Consider the following 15,726-nt stretch of genomic DNA (forward strand, 5'->3'; position numbering starts at 1 on the left):
CATAGGCACCCTATTCCCTATGTAGTGCACTACTTTGACCAGAGCCCTATGGGTCAAAAGTAGTGCACTATATAGAAAATAGGGTTCAATTTGAGACAGCCATAGACCAGTGGGAGCCTGTGCTAGCTAGACCTTGTCAAAGCACTTTCTCTCACCCAGATAAATAATAAATATGGGCTAATACCTCATCTGTGGAACCACACGGCTCCATTATTCACATGCACAAACACAGAAGTTTCTAGGCATACTGCCATCCAGTCCTGTTGATTTGAATTACAATATCTCTGTTGACAAGAGATTGAAGAAAACACATTTTCTTTGTCCCACTACTACTAACAAGTCAATAGTGAGTTTTATATATGTTCTAACTGCGTCCCAAATTGCACCCTATTCACTGTTATGCACTGGTTTTAGTCCAAAGTAGTGCACTCCATATGGAATGGGGTGTTCTCCAATGTGGTGTTCTCCAATGAACTACTACACGGTTCCATTACCGTCAATACTAGGAGGGGTTATGACATGATGTCATTACCTTTAATGATGCAATGCACATGTGTTCTGCAACATTCAGATGAGACACATCATGTAAAACTAGGTCATAGGTAAGTAACCTGAGATAACTTAAAAGCACATCACACTGTAATGAACCCGTAGAAATCCCTTTCTAAATAACAACGCTAATAGACTGTTCACTTTGACCTCATAAAAACTACCGCTTAGCTTGAAAAGTTTCTGTACCTATTTTTTGGGGAACCACTCATTGTTCACAAGAGTGCCATTTCCCCTACCTTAAGCTTGGTTGAAGTTGCGATTCTGTTCTAAAGCTTGGGGAGTTTTAGCCTGCTGGACGGATCATCACATGGTCTTCATCTGTGAGATGCAGAGACTCCTCAACCAGCCTGGCCACTCTCACTTTTTCCTTCTCCCCTGTGTTCTCTGGTCTTCCCCAGGCTCTCCTTCCTTCACGAGGCCTGGAAACCCGACCCTACTGCACCTGTGAGCTCATCGCTAGCTGGGCTTAGGGGTTAAATAAAAAGGAGAGGAAGTCGAAATCCCAACTGGAGGTGTGATGCCTGCCTGTGGAGGGCTGGTCCAGGGCTGAGGGGGAGTTGAGGAAGAGGGACAGAGGGAGTGAGAGGGTTAAGTTACACAGTATGAAGAGAAGGAAATGCTGAGGTGTTGATCTCACTGAAAAGTTGCTTGAGCCGCTGAGCAGTGGCCCCAGTCTCCTGCTCGCTCTCTAAAAGTTTGCAAGTCAACCGTGCAGTACGAGGAAGGGGGAGCGCCACAGAGGACTGCGAGACTGCATGCATTTAGAGTCCCTGACAGCAGCCCTAGAGAAGGTAAAGAGCCAGCCTACCTAATTACCTGATATAATGAGAATCTATATGGGGAACCGTTAAATTGTTGCTGCATGCGCTTAACGGCTGGACAATTAACTAAAATCTTTATGATCATTATTTCAATGTTTACGAAGACGTGTTTGGTAGAGGTTAGATAAACCTTATAAAAGTATGTATGTTGAAAACATAATGAACGACAAAACTATCCTCAAAGTTATATTCAATGTTACAGTACATTGAGATCAAATGTGAAACAAGAAACCATATTCAAAGTCATATTCAAAGTTATATGAAGATCACATGTAACACAGCATGTATTACAAGGAGTAACTCAAGCTGAAAGTTTTCATTTATAATGCAACACACAAGCATGGGTAGTTTCAAAGATGGTTTGAATTCTTGCCGGACTTTCAAGTATTTTGTCCAAAGACACAGAGTGAAACACGTACTGTACTTTTCAAATATGTCTTTGATATATTGTAAGGCACACGGATTTGCCATGTAGATGGAAATACGGCATTATCCTATTACTTAATTTATTTTGTTGAGTGAATTTCCTCCTCAATTCCGTGCTAGTGTTTGGAGGACAAGACTACAGAATATATATAAATATACATTTTTAATGACTTAATATGTAAAGCCTATATGGTGGTATTATATATTTTTTTAAACTTTATTTTACAGTACAGTATTTTCTATGTATTTACAAATAAAATACTTGGTACAATTGTAATTACACAATAACAACATACAAATTACTAGTTTGTTTAATCAAGCACTGCTTCACTACCGTACCATTTGAAACCAGCTTTAATAACATATGCTTACAAATTCAATTTTTTTGACCTAAGTACCATTACTATCATACAATCTCCTATTGGAAACAGTACTGTAAAATACAGCGATACCACAAAATGCAATTCATTGAAAATACACAGATGTCATCTAGTCTGATGTATTGTTGTAAGTTCTTTAAATCTGAACATGAATTTAGAATAACTACAGACAGGCCGCAGTCCATGAAATCCGTATAACTGTTCACCGTTTCCCCACTTCTGGGAATTTTGCTCACTGGAAAGGGGTTACCTTGATTTTGACAGTAGCTTACAGGCTCAGTGGCAAGTAAAATTCTATATTTCATTTTACAGTACATTTACTGTAATATAAATAAATACAGTATCTCTCCTCAACTTACATTCTGACGAGTCCCATGGCACTTGTGGGGGTCGGAGAGCAAAATGGAGAAAACCATCGTGTTTGTGAGAATCTCATCTTTCCATATTAGTTTGAAGCTCAAATGTTTTGGACGCTACATATTAGTTTGTAGCCCAAACGTTTCCATGAGAAGACCAATTTTTGGGATATCTCATGGTCTGACAAACACCGCTGTAGCTCAGCCACCTTCCACCGCCAGATGTGGAAGGCCAACATTGGCAGATGTAGTGGATTGAGACGCCGCCCATGCGTCAATAGACACTTAATGATTTGAATGAATATTTGGTGTTTTCCAGTATATTACTTGCACTTCTAGTGGGCTTAACAAAGGCTTCTAAACTGACGGCAACTACAGAGCAAAACAGACTAAAAGGACATGGCAAAATGCTCAACCATTTAAGGATGCACTATGCAGAAATCGCGCCACCATTTCCTGCTTGCAAAGTGTCTAATAATTTGGCTAGTTTTAGGTTATGTGACAAAACAAGCAAGTGTAGTGTAGAGAATCATTGTACCATCTAAATCATAAAAAAATGTCAGCAGTTTGAAGCTGGTGTACAAAACAGAAAGTAAAAGACACGAAAACTAAACTTGAATAACTAAATAGAGGTTAAAAAAAGGTATATAAAAAAAGGGAAAAAATGTAAGAATTTTTTTTACTTGACAACGGGAAGCATAGAAAAATCACACACAGAGCAGATCTACTGCTTCTTAATTGCTTTCAATGAGAAAGACAGATGTATAACACAAATTTCTATGTCAATTTGGTGAGGTCGCCCAAAAAGTTACACATTGCAGCTTTAAGATTTAAGACTTGCTTCCACTCCGATCTGTACCCTATACATTTTTAAATGATGGGGCACTATAACCACATAGGAGTTAAATTCACTGTTGAATCAAAGATGGCTTCTTACAAGGCATGCCTCAAAATATGTTAATTACCTGGAAACAACAATACCATGCACTCACTAGTGGTCAAAAGGTTTTTGTTGCTCCAAAAATACAGTAATGTACTGTATTCTGTGGGGTGGAATTACAGTACCATTTTGAAATGCAGCATTTCTTTCCCCGCCCACAACATTTCACCACAATGCATCCTAATGTTAAGTATGCTGCATTAAAACATTTCGGAGTATTTTACTGTTGATAATAGACAAAATGACCGTATCATTTACAGTTTTCCGTTACAGTGTGTAACGTGTTCGCTAGGAATCGGGAAGCAAGTACAGGGAGTGAATTTATAAAGAAATTAAACATGGAACAAAACATGAAACACGAGTAGCGTACAGACATGAAACACAGAAACAGAGTCAATAATGCCTGGGTAAAGAACCAAAGGGAATGGCAAATATAGGGGAGGTAATCAGGAAGGTGATGGAGTCCAGGTGACTCATGAAGCGCAGGTGCGCGTAACGATGGTGGCAGGTGTGCGTAATAATGAATAAACTGGCAACGTTGACCGAGGGGGAGCGGGAGTAGATGTGACATGACATACTGTAGCTTGGAATAGTAGATTTAAAACAACAGACAGAACCAGATCAAAATCTTACATCAGGTGTTTCATTCGCCATAACGGGAATAAAATGAAAGTCTCAATGGTGGTCTTCACTACTAGGCCTCTTGAGCATTATACGGATAGGCTCTTAGAAGAGTTCTGTGTGTATATCTACTGTATGCGTTTGCAAGGACATACTCGTGTGTGTGTGTGTGTGTGTGTGTGGGTTGTGTTTGTGTGTGCATATTTCATGTCTCTGCTTTCCTAGTGTGTTTGCAGTCCATCCACTTGTCTTTTACAGTGTTTTGATCAAAGGTGGAACCACAGTTATGGTTGCCATCCCATCAGTGCCTCTGTTTAGCTGTTTGCCCTGCAGTTCTATTTACTGACATTAATTAATTCAAATACTACCTCAATCATTAAATCCTGGACAGAGCTGTTCAGAGAAATAGTACAATTCAGACAGACCAGAATTTGAATAGATCTCACAACTGTTTTGTGATTCAATGGGGTGATTGTTGTGTTTCTATGAAGCCGATTGACCAGCGGAAGAGCGTTGAAAACATCTCAAGATCAAAAAGAGCTTTTGTACTGTTCTAAAGAAATGTGAGATAGAATACAAACTTTTACCAGCAGTTTGTTTTGTAGTTTTAGGTTTGTTATATCTAGTGCCTGAAGAAGTTCAAAAAAAATGTATTTACTAGAAAATAAAATGGCTCCCAGCCATTTATATTGTGATGAAAATGCATTTATGTTGGCTGCTACTCTGTATGTTGACAAAAGCAACAACCCCTTCTGGGGCTTTCCCTTTGCTTATGCCACAGAAGTCACAGTGGATTTACGTGTTGTGAGACATGTGACAAAGTGCTGACATGACAGTTTCATTGCTGATCGGGTCGCTGTGGACAGGTCACCTACTGTACGCCACTGTGGTTGTAGAAAGATAAAACACACAAAAAAAGCACACACATACAGAAACACAATACACGTGCATGTCCACGTGCACACACAGAAAACAGTGAACACTTGCTGAACTTGCCCATTGACAGTACAGTCATTGGGTACCTAATGACGACAAGACTTAATGACTATAGAACAGTATATCTTTAGATCTCCTCTCCCCGGGCAGGGCTGGTTTGAAGCTGGTTCCCCTGGCTTTGTAGACAGGTTAAAGGGGCTCCCGGAACCAGGACAGAGCTGAATTAGGTAGTAGCAATACTCTGTAGTAAATGGATGGTTCCAGGGGTATTCTCTTTCAAAAATGACGGGAGACATATTGAGGGTAAGCAAGGACTTGGGCTATTAACTCCAAACTGTGAACAATGTCAAGGCATACATTTTTGGGGGTCTCTTGTTTGCTGGTCACAAAGTAGCTTGTCCTCATGTTATGCTTATCATTTTGTTTTTTAGTTTGTCAAATCTTACTCCTCCTCAGGGCAGATCTCTAAAACATACAGATGACCCACATGAAAAAATACTACAGCATACTATGGTATAAATACTATAGTATTCCCTGTTGTATTTTTGCAGACTTTACTGCAGTATTTTCTGTTGTATATTGTAGTATAATGTAGTATTTCCAGTTACATATAGTATAAATACTATTGTAATTAATGTATTGTTCTTGAAGATCGTACTATACTGTAGTATTTACTATAGTGTTTTGTTTTATTATCTTTGACATAGAAGTGGAGTGTGTGTGTGTGTGTGTGTGATCTTTCTATAACGTGTAAGGATTTTTTTGATATTGTTTGGTTTGTTTCTATACATGTTTTTGAAACAAAGTAGCATAACTAATCAAATGTTAATCAAATATAATTAACATACATTTGTCCAAACTCCAGTTTAGATGCTTTAGGTAGTTTCACATCTTATACATCCCAACCCGGCAGTCAATCTAAAATCAGGTTGTGGTTGAATAAAAATTCAAAATGCTAGATATCCCCACTCTGCCTTGATTGCAACATGATTTACACATCACTTTGTAATCCATCATAATGTGATTTTCTGAAATACTTGTTGTATTGTGTTAAGTAATTGTATTTTAATTATAACATACCAGATTATAATCTTGCTTGATGAATTCAACAGCCATGTCTGTCACTAACAAATACAGTCATTGGTGGCAACTATACCATTTACTTGAAAGGCAAGGCACTCTGGAAAATACGCAAATAAGCCTTTACACTAAGCAGTCTGTTAATTTAACCTCTGAAAAGTGTGGACCCGTATAGACACTGGACCAGTGTTCAATTTCACACTGTCCGTGTTGATTTAACACTGGAGAATTTGCTGTGTACACATGATTGAGGGATACTACAGGGTGTAGTATAGTATTCTACAGTATACTACAGTTTACTATAGACTTTTATAGTAAGTACTGTAGTATTCTATAGCAAACTGTAGAAGTTTTTCAGTACGAGACAGAAGAATTTCACACCTAATTTTAGAGAGTTCTCTGGGGTTTTCTATGAAGCATATAGTGAGTAGATATCATCAAATGAAAAAAAACGTCTCATATTTAGGTCTTTACATCTTATGATCAGGCTAGATAGAGCATATCAACTGTTAAATACAAGATTACTGTTGAATTGAATTGAATTGGCTGAACTGTATTCCTTTGAGGAGAAATCTAGCTCAATGGACCAGATAATACATTTCTTAGCAGGGGGCTCCAGCTTCTTTCTTCGGTTATTCAAATTACCAAATTATTTATTTATGCATTTATACTGTTAGCACCTCCCATTGAGACGTAGCCAGTAGGTCTGAGCAACCATTAGCCTTGAATCCTCTACTCTCCTCAAGGTTTGAAAAAATAACTTTCCCCAAATCACCAGGTTTTCCAGAAATACTGGTTGGCTGATTCCGGATTTCCTGCTTTTTCCTTCCCGATTCTGGGAATATTCTAACTAGGATTTCTGGAAAAACCTGTCCATTTGAGGAACGTTACAGAAATTTTGCAAACTTAGCCGAAACTGAAGATCAACCCATCCAATGCAGCATTAGCTCTGTAATAACTGGGATATGTTAAAAAAGGTTGTTAACGATCCACTGGTGTATTGCAGATTTTCCAAAAGCATGGACTCAAAACTTGTTCCAAGGTGGTAAACATTAGACTCTTGCTTCGCTCCTAAAGAATTTGTTGTGGTGTCGGGGCACTTGGCTAGAAAAACATATTAGCATCATTCCAGAGGCAGAGGAGGAGGGAAATGAAAACAGGAGAAAATGACTATATTGACTTTATTGGGCATTTCAAAGAGGTCTGGGAGAGTAGGGGTTGGCAACCGGTGGGTTGTATTCTACTTTTGTTTTACATGATGCTGCCAAGAAACAAAGAGAAGTGGAAAAGTTTATGTCTGCCAAGTGGGTGTGATGCTCTGCATCTTTATTAAAAGCTTAAATCCAAATCAGCTCCATTTGGATTAGACCTCATTCCTGCAGGCCACATTTTTTAACCCCCATTAGTGGTTAATCCTAACTCCTACGTACGTTCAGCCTGTTGGCATCCTTGGAAACAGATTCAAAACCATACATTTAAAAATATTTATGGAACAAACAAAATGATGCAATGGTCTATAAACAACATTTCAATTTTTTTTCCAGGCAAGAAAACCCCCCACATAAAAACACTGAGACAACAGGATATAGAGATAACCAAGATTCGAACAGTGGAGGCCACACTAAATAGAAAGCATTTTATGCAAATTCCCATTGACTGAGTGTCTGAGGATCTAGGGATCTGGTCAAAAGTAATGCACTAAATAGGGTACCATTTGGGACATTTACAGGGCTTTCTCCTCCTGTCTTAAAGTGGAGGTATGAGCCTGGTTGACCCAGGTCAAATTGCAATGCCATGCTTAGTTGATTACCTGACGGAGGCTGCTGCTGTTTAGTAAGTGGATCCCCTAACCTTGTGTCTTTCACATTAAAGGGGCCTAGCGCTGGTGGCAGACCAGATGGAAGACAAAGCATCGACCTCAGCTAAGCTTGGGGGGGGAATAGAGAAAAAAAAAAAATTGCTAAAGCTCTCTCACAAGCACACAGAAACAGACAGTGGTGCAGTGGTCTAAGGCACTAGAGGTCTAGGGCACTGTGCCATTAGAGATCCTGGTTCGAGTCCAGGCTTTGTCGCAGCCGGCCATGACCGGGAGACCCATGGGGCGGCGCACAATTGGTCCAGTGTCGTTTGGTTAGAGGGAGGGTTTGGCCAGCAGGGGTATTCTTGTCCCATCGTGCTCTAGCAACTCCTGCGGTGAGCCGGGTGCAATGCATGCTGACACAATTGCTAGGTGTTTCCTCCGACACATTGGTGCGGCTGGCTTCCGGGTTAAGCGGGTATTGTGTCAAGATGCAGTGTGGCTTGGCTGGGTTGTGTTTCGGAGTACGACCGGCTCTCTGCCTTTGCCTCTCCCGAGTCCGTATGGGAGTTGCAGCAATTCGACCGGCTCTCTGCCTTTGCCTCTCCCGAGTCCGTATGGGAGTTGCAGCAATTGGACAAGACTGTTGGTTACCATGAAATTGGGGAGAAAAGGTAAGAAAATGAAAAATGATACAATTAAATATAAATAAAGAAACAAACACACACAATCTCTGAAGGGTTGTCTTGCTCCGCTCTCCTTTTCTTCTGTCATCAGAATTGTTCATATTTTTTCAGAATAGCCAATGAGAGCTAACTGTCAGTTGTGAGTAGGGCACACAAATGGTTTAGCCCTAGGTATGATGCAATGGTGTAGACAGAGCCAGTGGGTGACAATCAGTGGTTTAAGAGAGCTTCCTAAAATAAGCATTATTATACTCTTAGCTGCACTGTAACTCTGTTAAACCACTGATTGTCACCCACTGGCTCTGTCTACACCATTACCAAAACTTACCTTAAAAAACATTATTATACTCTTAGCTGCACTGTAAGTTTTGGTACATTTTCAATCCCAGTTTGAACAAAATAACCTGTGTAGCCTATTATTCGCTGTCTTCAAAATTACTGCAACCATTCAATCACGCAACCCGAAAGCATTATTGTAACAGGTCATGTAGTAGGCTACATTAATCTCAGAGAGGTAATCATTTTGATTGTGATTTGTAGCTGAAGGCGGTGGTTAGGGAGCAATGTGTACATAACATTGCACACTCCACAGGGCATGTGGAGATGATTATGTTGATAGAGAACATCTATAGCCCCATCTGAGAAACCAGATGTAATATATGTGCATGGATGTTGGCTCAATGGCACTGTTTGGTGGGTTTAATTTATTTATACTGTACACACAAGAAAGCAAGCAAGAATGCACACACGAACACACATGCACACACGCGCGCACACACACATACACAGTACACAGACACAACTGCATGTACCGTACAATGACATACCACAGAGAAGGTTTTTGGGGAAAAGCATTGTTTGTCTATGCTTGTAAATACTGTGGTCTGGACAGAAATGAGAAGTTTGAAACTGTGACACAAAGTGAGAACTGTGAAAGAATATCGCTGTTATTGCGGCACATTTAAATCTTCTCCACACCCACTGTTAGACCCTTGTGAATATAGGGAGGAGTTATGGAATCGTAAGAAAATAAAGAATAAAAGCCACAACACATGTAAAGCACATTTTCAGACTTTGTGTTGTTTTGATTATATGCACATTGGTGCCAAATCGGAATTTGATATTTGGAAGCATAACTCAGACTCAGAATTCTCCAATTGACATCAAAGATTCAAGCGAAGGTCTAAGTTACATGTGAATATCTCAAGATACCATTTGTCCCATTAGAAAAGTTAACTTTCTAAAAGCTTTTTTGAAAGTCTGTTTTACCTCATAAGACCAGGATGAGATAAGTGTTCCCGAGTTGACTTGCCAAAGTCTATGGAGCGATCACACTTGGCTTACATCTCTTTTTTTTTGGTTATGTTCTCATGACTATTCAGTCACGTTAAGTATCAAATCATTAAAAGTCCATATCCCAGTGTCAATATCAAGTCAAACTATATTATAATGTAATGACTTCAATATGGTATAATACAAGCCAGACTATAGCCAAAACCAAGTTTAAAACTACCTGGACCAGTGAAATTGTGAAAGTCTGCTCTGAGTTAGTTTGTACTCCCTTTTGCACTGCATTGCTTGTTAGTCAAGTAGTTTGTGCTAGCCGGGGAGGGCTTGTCAGAACATAAGTCACAAAAGCCTCACGTACGTGGAGACCCAAACTGTCCTATTCCTAGCTCATCCTCTGTTTGACGTAGTGCACACTTCCACTCTATTCTTCAACACGTTTTGTGAAGTAGTTCATATGTGCAGCCGCTCGTATATCTTGTGACACGCATGTGCTGGGATCGCTCATGCCCGTGTGTAAGCCACTCATAGGGATGAGAGCAGAAGTGGGAACAATGTCAATCTCCATTTGTTCAGCTGCTGAGAGACATGATTAAGTGGCACAGATATGATCCAGAGAGACGCCTCACTTTGAGCCCCTAGACCCAACACACATGTACACACGCGCGCACACACACGCGCACATACACACACACACACACACACACACACACACACACACACACGTAAATGCAACACACACACACACACACACCAGCCACACACACAATGTGACGGCTTGAGTTTCAGACCCTGGGTAGATTGACTGACCGCTACTCCCTGTCCTGATTTATTGTTGCAAATTCAAAGATTCCAAGAAGTGAGTCAGTTTTTGTTGGCAAGGCAACCGCCCAGATCGGTTACAGGCTGCCCCCGCTGCTCGCTATTTTCATGGTACACACTGTATCAGCCGTGAAATGATACCACCACTAAAACAATATTCATTAATTGAGATTGCTGCAATACTTCAGGGTTTTGGCTCTGGGCCCTGGAACCTGGGGCTGTCCGGTCGGACCTCCAGTGAATTCTCCCAGGCCCTAGCCTGAGTGATGGCTTAGCTGGCAGGGATCAAAGCAGAGGATTGTAGCTCTTGTTGGTGAAACCACGGTACAGTAATTTGACCTCATTGCAAACACAGGTTATCACAGAAATGTTCCTAACACTGGCTGGGGTTTTCTGATTATATTGAGTACATCTCGGGACAGCCTTCCACCATGGTAAGGACCCTGTTCTGCCCTTTCCTGGCATAGGGCTTATGATGATGAAAAACAAAATAAATACAAATGAACCTACCTGAAAACAAATGTGCTGCCAGTAGTAGTCATACAGTATGTGGGTCAAGTTTTTCCATGACCATGCAACATCAGCAACAAAAGAAGAATGGTCACAGGCACAACTCCTGGACCGATTTAGGACCACTCCCTGGTAAAACATTTGTTTTCAGCTTTGTTTATCCAGATTTGTTGTATTTATTTTCTTCTGACTAGACTAGTTTTTGATCTTGAACAGCCGTAGTACACTAGCCCCATCCCTGGGTGCATCTGCTCTCACCAAGAAAAACTATTCAACTATAATGTATTGTGCGGTACTCTACTTCACTGAATTAAACTATAGTTTACTGTAGTATTCTCTACTGTATTGTACTCTACTGTACTCTAGTCTAATGCAATTAAACTATTGTACTGTAAGTACTGTACTGTATTCTACTGAATAAAATTCTACTGCCCTGTACTGTACCATATTGTACTGTACTCTTCAATCTTCTACTATGCTCCACTGTACTAAACTGTGCTATACTGTACTGTGATGTTCATACTTGTGAAACATAGCCTAGGCATCTATGATTTGTTCGGGTTTGGATCTGGTCCGCACCGACCACATGTGTACTTGTTTGGGGGCTAATTCAAATAATGCCCAGCATGCTTTGCAAGTGTTTGTTTTTGCATTTATATTTTGGTTATTCAGTAGACGTTCTTATCCAGAGTGACTTACACTCAGCGCATTCAACTAAGGTAGAAAAACAACATATTACAGTCATTGCAAGGGGGGAAAAAATCAGTTGTAATTGAAGTGGTCTGTTGGTTTATTTTGTATATTGGATTACTTCGAACATCCTCACTTCCAGTTTTAAAGCTTTTGAAAAAGATAACACACAGTAAAAGCATGTCATAGATGGGAGCAATAATACATGTTTTGTTGCAATCTCCAGTTGGCTCCTCTTTCCTATTAATTGGTTTGGAAAATAATTATTGTGATATAATGTTGAAATTTGGCCATAGAATCAATGACCGTAAAAAAAATATTTTCAATGTCTGTAAATGTAAATCAACGTCTGGAAAATACATATTTTAACCTTTCATTCAGTACGTAACATACACCTGATTTCAACATCAAGAAAAGATGTACAGTATTCTGACGTCTCTATAAGACATAATTTCAATATCCAAATCAGATGTATTTTCAACGTCTGGAAAGACATCTTCTTACCTTTAATTCAGCACCTGACATGCCGGTGATGTCGACATTTCAACATAATTTTGCTGATTTGAGTCTTGGCTGCAGGCATAAAGACGTGGCCCAGGAAGGTACAAATCTCCAGTTACAAACTGTTGTCCATCACAACTTGGTCTATTAAATACCCCAGGAATGACATGGTGGTGTGCAGCGAGCAGAGACCGAGAGGGAGGAACGTGCCCTCCCTCTTTATCGCCCAGAGGAAAGTGCTCCTGTTAACGCCATTTGTTTTTTTCGACCGGGGGTCTTCCCTTTCCTTTCCGCCTGATGGAATAAAATGAGTGGACACCAGAGTCCTATCAAAAGTAGTGTGCTCTATAGTAAATAGGGTACCATTTAGGATGCAACCCCAGGCACAGTTTCATGATGTATGGTGGCCTCTGTGAGGCAGGCTATTTTAGGAGGAGTGTGCCCATTAGCAAGGCTTTTCTGACTGTGTCGTAAATTAGGACACAGGGTCAATGCAAGGCATTTTATGTATAGGTAATGGACACTCACACAAATGAGCTAGCTCGCTAAACACAGGCCAGCTCTCTGTGTTTGCGGTCTACGCATTCCCATTGTCCCATAGAGGGCTATTAAAATATAACCATAACAATGTGGGAAGAGAAGTACACATTTTGAGGAGTAAAAGGATTTTAGTTAGAAAAATTGTGATTTGGGAAACAAAGAAACTCTAGAATACATATCAAAGTAACTGTCCAAAGTACAACAAAGTACAAGTTCTCAGTAGACACAGATTGAGAAGAGGAGAGCTGTTGCCTGTGTTCTCAAGCCAATTCATATGTGTTACAGGACATGGAAACAACCTATGGTAAGCCACTATTTAAATAAGTAAACCGTTTCACATGTAGAACACATTGTAGAATATTTTATTAGAAGCTAGCCCAACAGAATTTAGTCCATGTCCTGGAAATAGCTTTACTGTGACATATTGTAGATATGCATATTCATGTGTCTTCTTGGCAGACTCAACACAGTATGATTAAGTTATCTGCAGTGGCAGGATATTATCCCTGTTCTTGGAGCAGAATTCCCCACAAAATAGTAAACAAACAAAAAACAGACCAACAAGGTACATTTTGTTAGTCCCCACAAGGTCAAACGCTATTTCTAAAAGGTTTAGAGTTAATGTAGAATTTGTTAGGCTTAGAATTAGATTTAGCATTAGGGTTAGGAGCTGGGGTTAGTTTTAGGGTTATAGTTAAGGTTAGGTTTTGTGGTTTATGCTGGTATCAAACCATGGGTTGCACGTGCGTATTGCAACTTTCTGCCCTGTTTCTATATTGTACATCATACCGGTCTGGAGAGGGTGAGGTTAGGGTACGGGGTCAGGGAAAATAGGATTTTGAATGGGACGGAATTGTGTGTCCCAACAAGGTTAGTTATACAAGACTGAGATAGACAGTGAGAGAGAGACAGTGAGAGAGAGACGGACAGACGGACAGGCGGACGGGCGGACGGGCGGACGGACGGACGGACGGGCAGGCGGACGGACGGACGGAGAGAGGCAGTAGTAGAGAGAAAAAGAGAGCCATTCTCTCTCCATCAGGGGGAGATCCGAATCTCACCCTCGTTCTGGAAAACAGATGATTTGTCTGTTTTCATCTCAAAGTATCATCTCCTAGCTCGCCCTCTGCATTGTGATGAAAGCATTTGTCTGCTCTACTGTGCAGCATACTGATGAGAGAGACTGAGGCCTTGGCCGTGGGACTTGAACTGCCTGGAAGTCTCACAGAGTAGAGAGTGGAAATCATTAGGAATCTACCTGTTCGCTTGCATGACTGTAAGCAGCATGATAACCTATCTTCAACCAAAACTGTGGTGGGGAGTGGAAAATGTGTGTGTGGTGTGTGTGTGTGTGTGTGTGTTTTCGACATATTGATTGGTTTGGTAGGGTAGGGTGGTCTAAGGTCAGAAGTGGTAGAAAACCAAGCTAAAAGCTGACAAATTAGTTTGCCATTTTGAGAATTTCAAGGGCAGCAGGGACAGTACTGAGACGAGAAAATAAGATCTCTGGCATGTGGATATTTCTCTCCATCTTTCTCCGCGTAGGGAAACGTTGTCATAAAATTATTTCACAATAAGTTACAATATTTGATGCTGGAATGCTCTTTCCGCCTTTAATTTACATAAATTCAAATCAATTCTTTAATGTTTTATGTAGAAAAATACACTTGATAAACTACACACTGACTTTCTTGCATATGAACTAACCAATTTTACAGTTTCAATCATAGTTTTAAAAACTGTGTAACAGTTTTCAGATAATCATGATACAAATGACAGTGTTTCCACCCACTGACAGGTGTTTGGTATGCGCGTCTGTATCTGAATACTTCCATAAGGTAGGAGGAAGGTAGTGCCATGCACAGACTGCTCTGTACAGTTATGTCAAAATATTAGTACGGGGAGTCTGACAACATCCACACTGTCAGGGGTGTGAATTGGATTCCAAATGTAGATGTAGAAACTGGCACAGAGAATGATTTCAACATCAGATGCAGAGAGCGAGAGAGAGAGAGAGAGAGAGTGGTAGGAAAAAAGGTTTCATGACATGGCTGGCCGTTTTTGTAATTACATGCTGTCATATAAAAACGGTTCATTAGTGGATACTGTTGAAAGATGACTGGGGTATTCCTTCCCTCCGCTGCCAAGACGGACCCTGATGGGAAATGTGACTGGTACCCCCCTTCCCTCCCTCGCTCCCGCTTTCTTCCCCTCCGTGTGGAACACAAAACACAATACCTGCGCTTGTTTGAGGCACACAGACTCCAGCCGAGTGTGGAATAATAATAACAATACAGCTAAGCCCAGAGCCCAGTGGTGATGTGGAGAGAGACGACAGAAGACAGGAGGGCTAGGGCTCCAGGTCTGAGCCTGCCTGCGAGGTCTACTGTCAGAAAGCCCAAGCTTCATGTTCCCGCTGTGCATGCAAAGAGGCCATTCATTAAAAACAAGTCCTTCTTGTTATGAGGTCTAGCTATCAGTTAGACTGGACACAAGCCAATCCCTGTCCCCCAGGGGATATTTTTTAACCTGTCCAAGGAATGTGCCATGACTGGGAATGTGGTATTCCTTCCTTAACATGGCTAATGCAGGTCTGGAACTCCCTGCCCTCCCCACTACTTTGAAATGGAGTATGCCACATCTCGATGTGTGACTCAATTTCTCTGTTGGCTGGACTTTAATATGAAAAGCCTGGATTGTGATAATGTATGGCACTCTGTTGGCCTTGGACTGTCCATGTTTCAAATATCAACTTCGTATGAACACATACAGCAGCTTAC

At 40.7% G+C, this 15,726-nt stretch overlaps 1 protein-coding gene across 1 annotated transcript in view; it reads left to right on the plus strand.

Moving 5' to 3' along the window:
• The first annotated feature begins 1,045 nt into the window (after nt 1-1,045).
• The window catches only part of si:dkey-87k14.1 (leucine-rich repeat transmembrane protein FLRT2), a 58,630-nt gene continuing 43,949 nt past the window's right edge, over nt 1,046-15,726 (plus strand). Inside the window, exon 1 of the mRNA XM_064927772.1 lies at nt 1,046-1,343. The gene's annotated coding sequence lies outside the window, so the exon portion shown is untranslated. The remainder of the gene's footprint in view (nt 1,344-15,726) is intronic.

This window comes from Oncorhynchus masou, chromosome 21 (assembly GCF_036934945.1).
Source record: "Oncorhynchus masou masou isolate Uvic2021 chromosome 21, UVic_Omas_1.1, whole genome shotgun sequence".
NCBI lineage: Eukaryota > Metazoa > Chordata > Actinopteri > Salmoniformes > Salmonidae > Oncorhynchus > Oncorhynchus masou.